This window comes from Gossypium hirsutum, chromosome A06, assembly GCF_007990345.1.
Source record: "Gossypium hirsutum isolate 1008001.06 chromosome A06, Gossypium_hirsutum_v2.1, whole genome shotgun sequence".
Taxonomy (NCBI): Eukaryota; Viridiplantae; Streptophyta; class Magnoliopsida; order Malvales; family Malvaceae; genus Gossypium; species Gossypium hirsutum.
In genome coordinates, this window is record NC_053429.1 from 108,192,576 (window position 1) to 108,212,158 (window position 19,583).

Here is a 19,583-nt window from a genome sequence, read left to right on the forward strand (position 1 = left end):
AAGCCTCGTAAGGTGCCATCTTAATACTTGATTGAAAACTATTGTTGTAAGCGAATTCAATCAAAGGTAAATACCGTTCCCATGAACTACTGAACTCGAGGATGCAACATCTCAACATATCCTCAAGTATCTGAATTATCCGCTCAGATTGACCATCGGTTTGGGGGTGAAAAGCAGTGCTAAAATGCAGCTTGGTACCCAAAGCTTCTTGCAATTTCTTCTAAAATCGTGAGGTGAATCTCGGATCTCTATCCGACACGATAGAAATAGGTACCCCGTGTAATCTCACAATCTGAGAAACGTACAATTCAGCTAGTTTATCCAATGAAAAATCCGTACGCATGGGGATAAAGTGAGCCGACTTAGTCAGTCTATCGACAATAACCCAAATCGCATCTTTCTTACTTGCTGACAATGGCAGTCTGGACACAAAGTCCATTGTGACTCGTTCCCATTTCCACTCGGGTATCATGATCGGCTGAAGTAATCCTGAAGGCATTTGATGTTCTGCTTTCACTTGTTGACATATTAAACATCTTGAAACAAAGTCGGAGATGTCTTGTTTCATACCATGCCACCAAAACCGACGTTTTAAATCGTTGTACATTTTCGTACTCCCCGGGTGAATTGACATTCGGCTACAATGGGCTTCGTTCAGAATCATCGAAATGAGTTCCGAATTCCTTGGAACACACAAACGACTTCTGAACCTCAAACAATCATCATCATCAATTTGAAACTCCGATTCCTTGTTCGGAACACACTCAGCCCGTTTTGCAACCAATTCATCATCAACTTTCTGGGCTTCACGAATTTGATGAATCAATAATGGTTTGGCTTTTAATTCAGCTACTAACACATTGTCGGGTAGAACAGACAAGTGCACATTCATCGCTCGTAAAGCAAACAATGATTTCCGGCTTAAGGCGTCCGCAACCACATTAGACTTTCCCGGGTGGTAATCAATGACAAGCTCGTAATCTTTCAACAACTCAAGCCAACGTCTTTGTCGCAGATTTAAGTCTCTTTGAGTCATCAAATATTTGAGACTTTTGTGATCCGAAAATACATGGCACTTTTCACCAAATAAGTAATGTCGCCATATTTTTAAAGCAAATACGATGGCAGCTAGTTCAAGATCATGGGTCGGATAATTTTTCTCATGTAGCTTTAATTGTCTCGACGCATAGGCCACCACTCGACCTTCTTGCATCAATACGCAACCCAACCCAAGTAGGGATGCGTCACTATAAATGACAAACTCTTTGCCTGATTCTGGTTGCACTAAAATTGGAGCTTCAGTCAAATAAGTTTTCAGTTGATCGAAAATTTTCTGACATTTCTCTGTCCATTCGAACTTAACATCCTTTTGAAGTAGCTTCGTCATTGGTGTGGCTATCATCGAGAAACCTTTTACAAATCATCGGTAATAACCGCCGAGCCCCAAGAAGCTCCGAACTTCGGTAATATTTCTTGGAGGCTTCCAGTTAAGTATGGCTGAAATTTTGCTCGGGTCAACTCGAATACCCGATGCGGATACCACATGACCCAAGAAGCTAACCTCTCTTAACCAGAACTCACACTTACTGAACTTAGCATATAACTGCTTATCCCGCAAAATTTGCAACACTAATCTCAGGTGCTCAGCATGTTCGGTCTCATCTCTTGAATAGACCAAGATGTCATCAATGAACACAACTACGAACCGATCCAAATATGGTCTGAAGATCCGATTCATGAAATCCATAAATACCGCAGGGGCATTAGTGAGCCCAAATGGCATCACTAAGAATTCGTAGTGACCATATCTCGTTCTGAAGGCATTTTTGGGTATGTCCGAATCTCGAATTCGCAACTGATAATAGCCCGATCTCAAATCTATTTTTGAGAACACTGAGGCTCCCTTCAGTTGGTCGAACAAATCATCGATATGCGGTAACGGATATTTGTTCTTTATTGTCACTTTATTCAGCTGACGATAGTCAATGCACAACCTCATGGTTCCGTCCTTCTTTTTCACGAACAATACTGGTGCACCCCAAGGTGAGAAACTTGGTCGAGCAAAACCTCTATCCGTCAATTCTTGCAACTGAGCTTTCAACTCTTTTAACTCGGTTGGTGCCATACGATACGGAGCTATCGAAATCGGCGTAGTCCCAGGTACAAGCTCATTACCAAACTCTATCTCCCGAACAGGTGGTAAACCCGGTAATTCTTCAGGAAAAACATCCGGGTATTCACAAACCACTGGCACAGGTTCGGGTTTCTTTTCTAATTCTTTGTCATCAAGTACATACGCAAGGTATGCTTCGCACCCTTTTCTTACATATTTCTGGGCCAACATTGAGGATATTACAGCTGACAACCCCTTTAAGTCCGTAGACTCAACTCGGATCATCTCGTTATTTGCGCACCTCAAATCAATAGTCTTGCTTTTGCAATTCACAACCGCATCATGCACGGTCAACCAATCCAAACCAAGAATAACATCAAATTCATCAAACGGCAAAAGCATCAAGTCCGCCGGAAAACACGAACCTCGAATTACTAGGGGACATTTCTTACACTCTTTGTCGACAAGCACGTAACGACCCAAGGGATTTGACACCCGAATTACGAACTCATTAGACTCAATAGGTAAAGTCTTACTGGATGCTAAGGTTTCACATATGTAAGAATGAGTAGAACCGGGGTCAATCAAAGCAATTACATTAGTATCAAAGAGAGTAAAAGTACCGGTAATAACATCAGGCGAAGAAGCATCCTCGCGGGCACGTATAGCATAAGCTCTAGCAGGCGCACGAGCCTCGGATCTGGTCATAGCATCTCTAGATCCTCTCTGACCACCACTAGCATTGCCCGTATTTCCAGATGGTCTACCTCGAGCAGTGGTAGCACCCGGTTTCCCAGTCTGATTTACATTCTGTTCAGACAACCTCGGGCAATCTTTAATGAAGTGGTCAACTGATCTGCACTTGTAACAGGAGCGGTCAGGGAATCTACAACTCCCCGAATGCCATTTACCGCAATATCGACATTTCGTTCTGTCTCGACGTTCATTCCCAACACTGGCGACCGAAGTGCCTCGTGTACCCACAGGGGGTCGATTACGATCTCGTCTAAAAAGGCCCGAAGTGCCTCTAGACCGGCCCACATCATCTCGAAATTTCTTCGATGCCTGTTGAAGAGACTTTCCCGAGGATCTTTTACGAAACTCTCCAGTTCCCACATCAACTTTTTGTTTTTCTTTTCTAAGCTCTTCGGCTTTACAAGCTCGCTCGACAAGTACTACGAACTCTCGTATTTCAAGAATGCCCACGAACATTTTTATATCTTCATTCAGCCCATCCTCGAAGCGTTTACACATGGTAGCCTCGGACGAAACCATATTATTTAATTAAAATAAATTGTTTAAAGGGAAATAATATTTATCTTAATGTTAAATATATTTAATTTTCATTTCATATCCCAAGCATAATACCATTTCTAATCTTAATAAAAGCTAATATACATGCACATATATACATATATAGACACTAATTAGGCCATGTGTAGTAATAGAAACTAGAAAGTCTCCCTTACATCTTCTGTAAAACACAATTTGCCTACCTGCCTGCATGTAAAATGAAAATGAAGCAAGACCTGGTTCTTTTCTATGTTGTGTTGTAGCCTACCCCTTGGAAAAATCTAACCAGTTTTTTCTTTATTTTTTCAGCCAGGGTTTTTGTTTTCTATTTACTTTAAGAAAAAGGATTGAAAAAGAAACCATGACTTAAGATAAGCACACTTATCTTTGTAATAAAATTCAACGTATTAGTAGACCATTCCTTATCCACTCACCAAACCTTTACTTAGTCAGATTTAGTCTTAAATGATTCATTTTTATAGTTAGTCATATTTGACATGCAATCAGTCTAGTATTACAATTCTAGCATCTATTAACTCTATCCTTTTTTTTTTTGCTTTTTTGTTTTTTATACCTTATTTTTATAGTCTTTATTTTAATTGATTTAGTAAAGTTAGTTACGATTATTAATTTAATTTTATAGGTAGTTAATTTGAACATGTTTAAATTTGTTTTTTCTCTAATTTAAAGGTCGGGAAGGGTTTTACGATAGAAATAAGTATAGTATTAAAAAAGTTAAGTCGGCCAGTTATCAAATTATAAATTTTCATAACCAAATTGATGAATCTAATTGACTTTTAACATATATTTATAATATATATAAATTTAAATCAAAAAGTCAAATAGATTTCTATACATATTTATTATACTTGAAAACAACCAATTCCTTTTTTTTTTTACAAAAGAAAATGAGCTTCTTTAAGAAATTACTTAATAAAGGTAATAAAAACCACTTTGTATCTTTTAAGGAGAGCCACAACTAGTAATTAACTGATCACACTCATGGTGCACTACTTCATTCAGATGTCCTAACATTTAAATTATCCAACGTAAATATTATTATAATAATAATACACATATACATTGGTCAATTCACAAAAAAAAAAAGCTTAGCTATACCTTTTCTTGTAAAATGGATATTATGATCCTAAGGAAATCTTTTGGCTTCATAATTGCAAAAAATAATATATTGGCTAGATACACATAGAATTTGTATTGAGGATATATATTTAACAGTTTTGTTTAAAAAAAACATTGGATAAACAGTCATTCACAATATATTGGTGAATGAGATAGTGACTCCTCCAAACTATGACTGTAACTAATTTTCAATTTACTTAATCAATTCAAAAAAATTTTGACATAGGTGTTCTGCCCATAGGTGAAATGGTGAAGAAAATCAAGCTCTCGATAGTAACAATTACGATGACTATTCTGCTAAAATTTGACATGAACATTAAGTAACTATTCTGCAAAACTAAAAGGTGTTCTGCCCATAGGTGAAATGGTGAAGAAAATCAACGAGTAAACAAAATCATAATAGTTGATAGTGACAACGATGATAATGTTAACATGCAAATGGTTTAAAAATACCTTTAGGACCCGAATTTCCAGCGGCGGGGACGGAGAGAAGAGGAGAAGAATTTCCTTTTGAAGCAGTGGAGAGATGAGTCGAAGAGTTTCCAGCCACAAAGTATTATAAAACAAAAACTTAAATGATTTTGATAATTTGTAGGGATTGGGGAAGAAATATAGGGATTTGGGAAATTAGGGAAAAAATTGGGGATTTTGGAAGTTGGGAAATTAGGGAAAAAATTTTGGAAAGAATAACTTGGGGTAAATTGGGGGAAAAGAAGGAGGGATGTTGGGGAAAAAATTGGGGAAATTTGAATTGGGGGAAAGTAAAGGAAATTTGGGGCAAAAAATGACGTAGTTTAATTTGAGTTTAATAAAAATTTGCGATGCTTTTCAAAAACACCAGTAACACAAACCTTTTGTGGCGTTTTAAACAAAACACCACTAAAAACAAAGCCTAAAACGGCACCGTTTTGCAAACACTTAACACATATTTGTAGCATTTGTGGTTGAAATACCGGTAATGCATAACCTATTACGGTGTTTTGGATGAAACGCCACTAATAACAAGGCTAAAAACAGCGATGTTTTGTGAACTATTAAAACATATTTGCTGTGTTTTTGTAGAAAACGCCAGTAATGCATAACCTTTTACGGTGTTTTAGACAAATACGCAGCATAAAACAGCGCCGTTCTAAAATATTTTAATACATATTAGCAGCGTTTGGAAAAAAACCCATTATTGCTTACCTTTTTGCGGCGTTTTGACTGAAAACGCTACTATTGTTCAACTTAATTAAAATTTGATTCATGTTATACCTTAATCTAGATATGAGCCAAATTTTAATGCCCAAGCTAACAAGTAAAATGACAGAAGAATATGATTGATAAAACACTAATTATTTGATGATTTAAATAAAGTGTTTGAAAACAACTAAATTAGAATGCTAACCATAATTTAAGAGAGATAATTATGAATTCTAAAAAAATATTTTTCATAAACCTAAAAATAAACATGAAATATATGTTGAATTGAAAAGGAAAATTAATATTTTGATATATTAGTATTCCATTTGTGAAATGCATCATTTTGCCATTTCTCTTTTTTTTTCCTCTTAAACCTGTTATAACTATTTTTATATGTTGTTGTTACACAAATGCATGTCTGCTTCAGTGGTTAAGGGTTCTAGGAAGTGTTGGGGTGATTCCAAGTTCAACCCTTGGCTTGGGAATTTTTTTTGCTTTTTAATGAATAAACCCTTAGCTTTAGTTAATAGATTTATAAACAAATCTTGTTAAGGATATGACAGAATGGGCCTACTGGTCTAGTGGTTAAGTGGAGTGTTAAGGGCGTGGAGGTTTGGAGTTTGAATCTCTACGCGATCAAAAGGGATTTATTTTTACTTCTTGGTTGTGGAAGAGTTGTAGTTTGATCGAAATTCTGAGTGTTTGAGGAGTGTAGGGATGTAGTGGATGGTTTTTAGGAGGTTTTTGAGGGATTTTATTTTATTTTGTTATCTCTTTTCAAAAAAATTTGGCTCCTCTAACTTCTCTGAAGATTTTGACGATAGTTTTCTCTACTTTCAAAGGCTACTGTTCATCTTTTTGCTCTTTTACTGACCGATTATTGTTAGGTGCATTTTTCTATAATTCTTTTGTGCCCTTCGGCTTTTTCCCTTCCCACGACAACCGTTCCCTTCTCCTCTCTTATCAATTCTTTTCTTCTTCTGCTTCGCTATTTGTGCTATCCCTTTTTGTTTTCGTGGCTTCCGTTCTTTGCATTTCTACCCTCTGCCGAATTGTTGTGGCTTTGACCCCTTTTCTTCTTTGGTTTTATTTTTCAATTGTCCCTTTCCCGTTATGCGGTTCACGCTTTCGGTAAGTGTGTGATTCATTTTGGTTCAAACTTTTTATGTGAATAACTATTAATTGGGGCTTCGACTGGAATGCAGGTAATAACCGAGGAGCTAGTGATCACTTTTATCAATGGTTCATGTGTGTAAGGCCTCAGTTGTTCAAGAAGGGTAAGTGGCTATCGATATTTTGGTCAAGTTTTTTAAAGAGGGGTTGTTTTAATTCGATTGATATGCAATTAATTGTGTGTCATGGTTCTGAATTAATTGCGATTTAGGATTGATTGTGGGGTTGTTTGTCGACTACAGGTGTTGATAGTTTTGGGTGCGCTTTTGCGTTGGAAACAAACAAGGTGTGTAAACAAAACCTCGACTATGGAAATTGGCAAAAGCCAGAGTAAGTGAACGACGACGCCACATGGGTGTGCGCTCACTCGTGTGGTAGTCTGTGTGACTAAACATGGGGGTGTGATTGACGAAGCCGGCCATGTACAATTTCATGGGTAGGGACCGAATTAGGCTGTGTGGGCCCCACACTAGTGAACCACACTGACGTATGGAAATATTGGACCAGGCAATGTGATCCACACGGCCAAGGCCATTTTGGGGCGTATGGGCCCACATAAGCCGGCAATATGGAACGTGGGCCCATTTTCACTGTTTGACTGCTAAGGTTGCACGGGTCACCCAAGACGACAGTGGACCTACTGTTGGGTCGGTAAGCTTACCTAGACCCCTAATTGACTGAATGACTATTATGCCCCTGTGTGATGTGTATATATATATATGTTCATGTATGGCTATATTTTAACATGTTATTTTTAACTGTATTGAGTACATGTATAATATTATAATATGACATAACATGATTGTATGATGCATTGCATGGGGATGGGTTCTATACTGACCGGAGGAACTGTACTGAAAGGCTTCGAGCTTATATTACTGGTAGCCCAGCTGTATATTACTGTATAGTGCCGCATTTGGTACTTTTTAGAGTGTAGGGATGGGTGGGCTGATTATATCCCCACATGGAATGTAGGGTTGGACGGAGATGGAGTGTAGAGGCTGGACGGATAGGACTTGTATACTGTTTAAACTATTACTGCACTGATTATTGTTACTGTAATGGGCCAAGGCCCAAACACATGACTGTTTCTGTATTGAGATAGGCTAAAGTCCAAACTGATGTTGTCACTGTTACTAAAAGGGCTTAGGCCCAGACTATGCTTGTTTTTTGACTATTTGCTTATATGGGATTACACACTGAGTTTTTGTAAACTCACCCTCCTATTTTAATTGTAAGGTAATCCCCAGACATAGGCGAATCGGTGCAACGGAGGACACAACAGTGGCCACACGACCTATCTAATTTTAAATAGTATTTATGATTTCGATTTAATTTTTGCGGTGATTTACTATAATAATGGCTTATTTGGATTTTTATTTTTATTTTGGAATTTTATTTGTTTTGGTTTATAACTGCTAGCTGTAGGAAAAGACACAAGTTTTCAAAAAGATAAATGTTTTATCAAAGATACCAAAAATACGCAACCTGTTTTAAGAGCTTCCGCAATAAATGACGTTTTAAAAATTACACGTCTTAGAATCATCATTAAGAGCACACAAAGAGGTTAAATAGAAAAAGGATTTTCATCGATATCACACTTTATGAAAAACACTTCAATATTACATCGCCAGATTCAGTTATAACGTCTAGGCTGAGTTTAGGGTGTTACAGTTTTTGTTTTGCTTTTTGACTTTTTAATCAATATTAAGTGCTTCCACAAATTATTATAAACATAAGCTTTTACATTAATATCTATATATATACACATCAATATTTATCTATATTAAATTTATTTTTAAGGTTTAGAGTTTTAGGGTTTAGGAATTAAGGCTTAAAGGTTTAAGGATTTAGTGTCTAAAGTTTAGAGTTTTAGGGTTTAAGGTTTTTGTGTTAGTATTTAAGGTTTAGCGTTTAGGGGTTGAAATTATATTGTAAGTAAAAATGCAATCTCATCATTTTGACAGCATATATTGTTTATAATTTTTAAACGATTAAATCAAATTTTTTCCATTTTTAGAGGGACAAAAGTGTAAATTTACCTTTAAAATTTTAAAAAATTTCAAAAGGCCTAAATGAAAAGCTTTTCATTTTAAGGGGGTCGAGACCCTTTCAACCCCTTAGTTATGCACCTAAATATAGGGTTTAGGATTTAATTTAATATGATTCACTTTAGATTGTAAAAACTCGAATTCAAGTTGGATTTGTAATTTGAGACGTAAAGTTTTATTTAAGTTGGATTCAATTTTATAAGATTATAAATAAAAATCGAGGAATTCAAAAGTAGTTGGTTAAGTTTGATTTTGGGATTTTGGAGAGGGGGAACTGATTTTGGGAAAAAGACCAAGGCATTTCAGGGATAACAAAATGGAGTCGATTCATAAAAAATAATACAAATTCGCAGCATTTGGATAAAGAATGCCACTATTGCTCAGCTTTCAGTGGTGTTTGAAACAAAAACGCTACTATTGCTCAACTTTTTGAGGCGTTTGGACCAAAAACGCCACTATTGCTCAACTTTTTGCAGCGTTTTCCTGCTAACTCAACTAATGTATAACCTTTGCGGCGTTTTTTCTCCAAACGCCACTAAAAACGCCGCTAAAGCCCTATTTTCTTGTAGTGTTGATTACTTGATGTCTTAGTGTCAAGATTTGAGAATTCAAGGAAAATTTAAAATACAATCATCGTCTTGCATGACTTGATTAAAATATTACTAATTAAATTAAATTTTATGGAGAAAGCCTTATTTCAAGTTAATCAAGAAAGAAAGATCATGCCCGTAAGTTAGGGCATGATGTCTCGAATCCCCGAAAACAAGAATAATCGTCTTTTGATTATTACCTAAATCCTATGTGCTTTCATTTTAAATTAAGATATTTGGTTATTTCGGTTCTAGGAAGAGACCATACTCCGTAAGTACTCGAATCCAAAAAATAACGAACATTGCCTCAGTTTTAATTATTTCTTATGTGTTTTCGCCGAAAAATGAATGAATTTATGTGGCAATATTTACAATGTAGAATGATGGCGAAAATATGCTGAAAAACAAATGAATGTATGTAGCAATATTTATCATGTATGATGATGGTGAAAATATGATATTAACAAAATACTCACATAAATAATGAAATGAAATCATAATACTTTAATGAATACAATAATAAGAAATAATAATAATAGTAATAATAACAACAACAACATATTCAATTAATAACACTATATGATAATAATGATAATAATAATGAAATAATATAAAAAAGTATGATAATAGTCTAATTACATTCATAAAATATTGATATTTGAGCAAATTTTAACAAAAAATATTAATTAACAACAATAATCACTTAATAGTATTAATAGTATCACTAATTAAAAATAAAGGACCAAAATAAAATAATCGGGAAATTAGAGAGCAAAAATGTATATTATATATAACTTAAAGGGAAAAAACATAAATAACAAATTTAATGTGCTGGAAATTAAATAATGGCAAACAAAGGGTCTGAATTTAAGAAAGGTGAAGGACTAAATTAAAATTAAAAAAATAAAATCTGAATTGCAAAAAATAAAAAATAAAGGATTAAATTATAATATTCGAAAATGAAAAGGGACCGAAAGGGGTATTATCCCACCCATATTACACGTGTCTTTCCTTCAGTGGGTCAACAGTGCATCAAGGGACTAAATTGCACAAGAATAAAATAAAAGAGGTAAAAATAAAATAAAATAAAAAGAAAATTGGAATAAATTTAAAAGGGGCAGAAAAGTAGAAGGGCCAAAATGACAATTAGACCCATCCCTTGAAAACACACGGATCCTGGATGGATTTGGATGAGTCATCGGGCCGGTCCTTAAAACGACATTATTTTGGACATCTGAAACTAAGCCCAAAACGATACCATTTCAAGTGGGCTATATAAGTAAAAAAAATATTTAAAAAAATTTCATTTGCAACCTATTTAAAAAAGAAAAAAAACCTTGCTTTCTTTCTTTTTTTCTCTCAAGCCATCCTTAGGTCCGGCCATGGGCCGACGGGTCTCTTCCACGACCATTAGTCATCGGCGACGGAGACTGCCGCCTCCGGTGGCCAGAGTACCCAAAAAATTCCCCTTTTGCCCCTTAACGCGTAGAACCCAAATCTGAGATCAAAACCCCCTAAAAAAAGCCAACCTTTAAAAGAAAAAACGATGAAACCTTCAGTTTCGAAAAGAAATACGATCAAACTCTTCGATTTTAACCTTTTCCAATGAGGTCCTCGTCGAACTCCACTGGATTTGAAAACCTTTCAGATCAGCGAGGGCCACCGTGATGGTGATGACTGCAAAAATAGGTAAAAAAAACCTTTACTGTTCTTTCTTTTTTTATGTTTTTTTTAATTTTAAAACAAATAAGAGATGCGCTACCTTTTTTAACTTGTTGTTTTTGTTGTTGTATTTCTTTTCAATTTCTGGTGTAAAAAATTATAATGTGTTTGCCAGGCTTTTATAGCCGAATTGATTACAATATCTTATTACTTTTTTCCTTGCTTTTCTACTTTTGTTTCTATTTTTTTCCTCTTGCAGGTGGCAGTGGTCAACAACGATGGGGATCCATGCCTTTTCCATTTCGGTGAAACAATGGCAGGTGGACAAACCTCGGGTGATGTACCTGTTGATGTGGAAAAGAGTGACATTAAAGCTTTTAGGGTTTTAGGGTTTTCTTTTTTTGTTTAGGTTTTGGGCTATTGGGTTGGTGTATTTGGGCTTTAGGGTTTAGGTTAGCAAACTGGGTCTTAGGCTTGTAATTTGGACTGCTAATGGACTTTGTCATTATTTTTGTTTTTGTTGTTTTGTTTATTTCTATTGGGCTAGACGAAATTGGGCTACGGAAGAGATCCCTGTAGCTTTATCTTGCTCCACTACAACTTCAGAGGTATATGATTTGTAGCTTCATCTTGCTCCACTACAACTTCAGTAAGATAAGATTCACTATTTTAGCTTCAACTCAACCCACTGCAACTTCAGGGGTATAGGATTTGAGGTTTCACTAATCGGTTACACTACTCTCTAGGGAACAGGACCTATATAATCCATTTCATAGGCCTATATTTTATGCAAACGATTAGGATGTTAAGACTAAAATAAATCAAATGCTCTTAACTAGATGTATACGAATGATATTTTATGAATGCAAAATGTCATTTTCAAGAATGATTCACTTTTTAGTGCTTAGGTTGACATTGCTTGTTGTTTGTCAAGGTTCTATCACTAGTGTGTTACCGTGCCCTTTTATTTAGGTCTAGTATCTTTAATAGGAAACTTGAAGAGGTAATCACAATCTTTACTATTCATTCCAAGATCTTTCCAACCTTTAAACTTGGTTAGTCCTAACTAGTGGTCCTGTTTCAAGTCCCTGTACTATTTGGAAATCTTTTAGAGCAATATGCAGAAACCCTTTTACTTTAATATTGTTAGTCCTTTAATCATTATTTAAATGCAAAAAATGCTTGATAAAGGTCGTAAAAATGGATAAGAATGAAATTTATTGAGGGCAAAGCTCTTAATGAAAAGATTAATCAAAGTGGCAAACGCTGCCTAAACACAAAGTGAGTAAGATGAAATTAAGTGCCCCAGATATTGCAATATGAGCTTCTTGGAGCAAACTTATTAAAGACCATTCTGAACCTAATATGTGTTTAAGAGATCTAGAGTACTTTGTTGATACCTCAAGATGTAAAGTTTTTCCTTGTTACCTTTGAGGGGAAATGACTATTACACACCCATTCTTCGATCAAAACTTGAGTCGCCCTTTTTGGGTTTTCAACTCAAAACTCCTTTGGTCTCAATACGCCCTTTACGGGCTTTCGTCTTGGCCTCTCCTTCTTTTTATTTTTTTAGGTAAAGTATTTCTTGATTGAGTTTGAATTCACGGGATTGGTTAGGTTTTTTCCATCCATCTATGACAAAATCAGTGCTCCTCCAGAAAAAGCTTTCTTTACCACATAAGGTTCTTCCCAATTCAGCATCCATTTTCCTCTAAAGTCCTTTTTTATCGAAAGGATATTTTTCAACACCAGGTCCCCCTCATGGAACTCTCTAGGGTAGACCTTTTTTCATAAGCTCGTATCATTCATTTTTGGTACATCTGACCATGACAGATAACTTTAAACTTCTTCTCTTTGATCAAGTTCAACTAATCATATCGAGATTGGATCTATTCTGCTTCATCTAACTTCAACTCTAATAAAACTCGAAGAGAATGAATCTCAATTTCAACGGGCTAGATTGCCTCCATTCCATAAACCAATGAGAAAGCTGTTGCCCTAATGGATGTTCTGACAGACGTTCGATAAGCATAAAGGGCCAATGGTAACTTCTCATGCCAATATTTATAAGTCTTTGTCATTTTCCCCACGATCTTCTTAATGTTCTTATTGGCTGCCTCCACTGCACCATTCATTTTTAGACGATATGGTGATGAGTTACGATGTTTGATCTTGAATTGACTATAGACCTCTGCTATCGTGCATTTGTTCAAATTTAAAGCATTTTCAGATATAATCCTTTCTAGCATTCCATACCGATATATGATCTCCTTTTTCAATAATATGCTAACTGCCGACTTTGTGACATGTGCATAAAAAGTAGCTTCTACCTATTTGGTGAAGTAATTGATAACCACGAAGATGAATCGATGCCCATTGGAAACTTGTGGTGTGATAGACCCAATAACATCCATGCCCCACATAGAGAAAGGTCATGTAGAAACCATAACATGAAGAGGTGAATGAGGCAAATGAATTTTGTCTCCATGAATTTGACATTTATGACATCTCTTGGCATAATTGATACAATCCCCTTCCATGGTGGACCAATAATATTCGAATCTCATGATTTTCCTAGCCATTTAAAGCCATTAGCATGTGTTCCGCAAATACCCTCATGGACTTCTTCTAGAATTTTCTTGGCCTCAACAACATCTACACACCTTAGTAACACTTGGTCCTTTCTTCTTTTATATAGAATCTCCCCATCTAAGACTTACTCATTGGCCAGCCTTCTCAGCGTCCTTTTATCATTCTCAGTTGCCTACTTAGGGTATTCTCGATTCTTAACATATTGCAATATGTCATGGTACCAAGGGTGATCATCCTTATCTTCTTCTTTGATATTGTAACAATGGACTAGGGCCTCATAAATTCTCATCTGGATAGGTTTTACATCCTCTTGTTTTGTTCACTTTAACCATGGAGGCTAAGGTAGCCAAGGCATCAGCAATCTAATTTTCATCTCGCGGGAGGTAGCAGAAGGTGATGTCATCAAACTCCTTAATTAACTTGAGAATTAGCTTTCAATAATCAATTAGCTTGGGATCTCTCGTCTCTTATTCACCTTTGAGTTGCTAAATTACTAGTGCAGGATCCCTATATACCTCCAGCATTTTAAACTTGCATTATATAGCTGCACAGATACCCATGATATACACTTTGTATTCTGCCATGTTATTTTTGCAATCAAAATCATATTTATTGGTGAAAGGATAGTGATATCCATCTGGGGATACCAAACTTCCCCAATTTTGTTACCCATAGCATTTGAGGCGCCATCAAAATTCAATTTCTAGGGATATTCTCTTAGAACACCTTCTTCAGTGGTCACAACATACATTAGATTTTCGTTTGAAAAATTAAAGTTCAAAGGCTCATAATCTTCTAAAGCTTTGCTAACTAGGAAATTCGCTATTGTACTCCCCTTTATTGCCTTCTAGTTTACATAAATTATATCAAATTCAGAGAGTAATATTTGCCATTGAGTCAGTCTTCCATTCAATGCGGTCAAGTCCATCATGTATTTTAGAGCATCCATTGTCAAAATGAGCCAAGTCGTATGGTACAACATGTACTGTCTCAGCCTCCGGGTAACTAAGGCTCAACACAGCTTCTCAATTGATGAATATATTGTCTCACATTCAGTGAACTTCTTGCTGAGGTAATAGATTGCTCTTTCTTTCCTCCCTAACTCATCATGTTAGCCTAGTACACATCCCGTAGAATTTCCAAATACTACTAAGTATAGTATCAGTTGTTTATCTAGGCTAGGTGGCATTAGCACTGGGGCATTGGAAATATAATGTTTAATTTTGTTGAAGGTCTTTTGGAATTCCTCATCCCATACACCTGAATTATCTTTCTTAAGGAGATAGAATATGGGGTCACATTTCTCTGTTAGTTGTGAAATGAACTGCGCAATGTAATTTTGATCTCCCTAAGAAACCTAAAACTTCTTTTTGGGTACTCGGCGGTGGTAACTCATGTATAGCCTTGACTTCATTTGGGTCAATCTTAATTCCTTTCTCACTGACCACAAATCCTAACAATTTGCCTGACGTAGCCCCGAAAGTGCATTTTACTGGATTCAACTTTAGCTGGAATTTTCTCAACCTCAAAAATAGTTTCCTCAAGACTTTCACATGATCTTTCTCTATTTGGGATTTTGTGACCATGTCATCAACATAAACCTCAATTTCTTTGGTCATCATATCATGGAACAAAGTCACCATGGCTCTTTGATATATTGCTCCTGCATTTTTCAGTCTGAATGACATCACTTTATAACAAAATGTTCCCCGCACTGTTATGAATGTGGTTTTCTGCATATCTTTAGGATGCATTTTTATCTGGTTGTATCCGAAGAAACCATCCATAAAGGAGAACAGTAAATGACCTATCGTGTTGTCCACTAGGGTATCAGTGTGAGGCAACAGGAAATTATCCTTCGGGCTAACTTTGTTTAAATCCCTGTAGTCTACACACATTCGTACTTTCCCATCTTTCTTAGGGACGAAGAGTATATTAGCTACCCACTCCAAATATTTGACCTTTTGTAAGAAACCAATGTCAAATTGTTTCTTGACCTCTTCTTTTATTTTCAGCAGCACGTCAGGCCTCATCCTTCGAAGTTTCTACTAAACCAGCTTGCACTCTTCCTTTATGGGAAGCTAGTGTACCATGATATCAGTACTTAGACTAGGCATGTCTTGATATGACCATGCGAAAACTTCTTTGTATTCTTGGAGTAATTCAACGAGGTCTTGCCTTATCTTTGCAGTGATGCAAGTTCCAAATTTCACCTTTTTCTTTTCTTGTTCACCCCATAAGATCACAATTTTCACTTGTAATGCCCCCATACCTGAGACCGTTGCTAGAGTCGAGCACGAGGTGTTAACGAACTTAATTCATTAATTAAACAGCTCAAACAATTTATTTTTAAAATTTCCAGACAAACTGGCTAACTGAATCATAGTTGCTTAAAAATTCATATCTCGAGTTCCGAAACTCGAAATTAAGATCCGTAAATTATTCCTGAAACTAGACTCATATATCTATCTACTAATTATTTTTCTAGAATTTTTTATCAGGCCAATTAGTACATTTTATTAGTTAAATTCTCCCCTATTTCAGTGTTTGACCACTCTGACCCCTGTGTATTACGAATCAGATATCTCCTTGTACAGAGTTTTAATGATTATTCTATTTGTTTCTAATAAAACTAGACTCAATAAAGATTTCATACATGTAATAAAAAATTCCTAATTATTTTTTTACAATTTATGGTAAATTTTTAAATTCAGAACTGGGGATTCAGAGTCCACTATGACCCTGTTCCACCAAAACCTAAATATCTCATAAAATATAACTTATTTACATGTTTTGTTCCATCCATATTAAAATAGACTCATCAAGATTCAATTTCATAACTTATTCATCATTTAATTCCATTTATACTATTTTTAGTGATTTTTCAAATTCACGTCACTGCTGCTGTCTGATTCTATTTTGTGGCCAATTTTACCCTTCCAAGGATTTTCATGGTTTAGTTAAGACATAAAGTATACATGTTATCATATATAAACTTGATTAGCCATTCCAATAGCTAATCATTTACAAACCATTTTCTTACCAAACCATAACCATATCATATGATCATTTACACAAAGTGAATATAGTGCTATACATGCCACATTCAAAATATACAAGCCATTTTACCAATTTAAGTCTTCGGATAGTGTGAACGAGCCTTCGACCTATCCCGATTCTCAAGCCGGCTTGTCAAAACTACAATGAATGAAAAGGAGGGAGTAAGCATAAATTCTTAGTACGTTCACATGCAAATAATATGTAACATGATCATGCAATCCAACATAAACATCATTAAGACACACATAACATAAGAATACTTACTATCTTACCACAATTTTGTCTCACCAAGTTCTCAACCAGGAATTAAACTCGTACCTGTCCATTTTCACTTCTTCAACACATTCATCATCGAATCACTTTCATTTTAAGTATTCTCCATATTCTCTTAGGATTTTCCCATTGAACACATCGGAATATAATTTCGGATACGCGGATAGTGTGCACGTAAGTGCTATACTCATAACTGAACAAGCTCAATAGCTTTTGAAATCTATGTAGCCAAGCTACCATGTAACCCGCCCATAAACGAACTTGGACTCAACTCAACGAGCTCGGGCGTTCGCATCCATAAGTGAACTCGGACTCAACTCAACGAGCTTGGATGCCTAGTTACATCTCACGAACTCAGACTCAACTCAACGAGTTCGGAATTCAACCATCCTAGTGACATGTCACTTGTACCCTAATCTATTCCCAAGGTTCAAATGGGATTCTTCTCAATTTTACATTTTGATCACCTTCTTCGAAATGTAAAAACTGATACTTGCTAACATCTCATACTTATCAAATTATTCACATAATTTGCATATTACCAAATAATAATTCACAAAGCACAATATTTCATGATAATAAATATCATATCATATAAATATCATTAAATCACTTAAAATAAAAATTATGTTACCTTATTTACACATGAACTTACCTCGATACAAAATATTAACAATCGAGCCTATTCCTCGTAAACTTTGTTTTTCCCTCGATCACTACTAGAACCTTGTTTCTCTTGATTATGAAACTTGGAAGTTGAAGAAACCCTAGCTATGGAGAGAGGTAAGGTTCGGCCAAGGCTTGATGAAGATGAACACATTTTGGTCGTAATTTCCCTTTTAATTAATTTTAATTATAAAATGACTAAGATATCCTTAATACCTTTCTTTGAAAATTTTCATGTATAAGCCCATTTTTGTCCAAAATTTTAGAAATTGGTCAAATTGCTATTTAAGACCTCCTCATTAATATTCCAAAGCAATTTCATACTAAAAACTTCTAGAATACAATTTTTGCAAATTATTCGATTTAGTCCCTAATTTCAACTTAAGCACTTTATGCATAGAATTTCATCACGAAATTTTCACACAATCATGCGATCATATCATAAACCTCAAAATAATTATAAATAATTATTTCTATCTCAGATTTGTGGTCACGAAACCACTATTCTGATTAGGCCTTAATTCGGGATATTACAACTCTCCCCCCTTTAAGGATTTTCGTCCTCGAAAATCTTACCAGTAAACAGATGTGGGTATTGATTTCTTATAGTTTCCTCTGGTTCCCATGTAGTCTCTTCTACCCCGTGCTTTTGCCACAATACTTTCACGAGAGCGACATTTTTATTTCTTAGTTGTTTGACCTCTCGAGCTAAAATCTTAATCGGTTCTTCTTCGTAAGTCATATCCGGTCGTAGCTCAATTTCTATCGGTGAAATTATATGTGAAGGTTCCAAACGATACCGACATAGCATAGATACGTGGAACACGTCATGCATCTTCTGTAATTCAGATGGCAATGCTAGCCGATAAGCTACTGGTCTAACTTTTTCAATTATTTCATACGGTCCAATAAAACGCAGACTTCACTTGCCCTCCCGTCCAAAGCTAAGAACTTTCTTCGATGGAGACACTTTGAAAAATACCTTATCACCAACTTGAAACTCGATTTCCTTTCGTTTCAAATCCACATAAGATTTCTGTCTATCCAAAGCAGCTTTCAAACAATCTTAAATCACTTTCACTTTTTCTTCGGTTTCTTTTATTAGATCAACTCCATAAATCCGATTTTCCTTGAGTTCAGTCCAATACAATGGCGTCTGACATTTATGACCATACAATGCTTCATAAGGTGCCATCTTCAAACTCGTCTGATAACTATTATTATAAGCAAATTCTACCAACGGTAAGTTGCTTTCCCAACTACCTTGAAATTCCAATACACAACATCTGAGCAAGTCTTCAAGAATTTGAATCACTCTCTCTGACTGTCCATCAGTTTGTGGATGAAAGGCAGTACTGAAATTTAACTTCGTACCTAATGCCTCTTGCAACTTTTGCCAAAACCGCAAAGTAAATCTCGGATCTCTATTCGAAATGATTGGCAAAGGTATTTCGTGAAGTCTAACAATCTCACTGATATACAAATCAGCCAACTTATTAAGAGAATAATTCATACATACCAGAATAAAATGAGCCGATTTAGTCAGTCTGTCAACTATTACTCAGATGGCATTTTTCTTCCCTGGAGTTAACGGCAACCCTGATATAAAATCCATAGTAATCCGATCCCATTTCCATTCAGGAATCATGATAGGCTGGAGTAGTCTCGAAGGTACTTGGTGTTCAGCTTTCACTTGTTGGCAAATTAAGCACTTTGATACAAACTCGGAGATATCTCTTTTCATTCCACTCCATCAATACATTTTCTTCAAGTCATTATACATTTTCG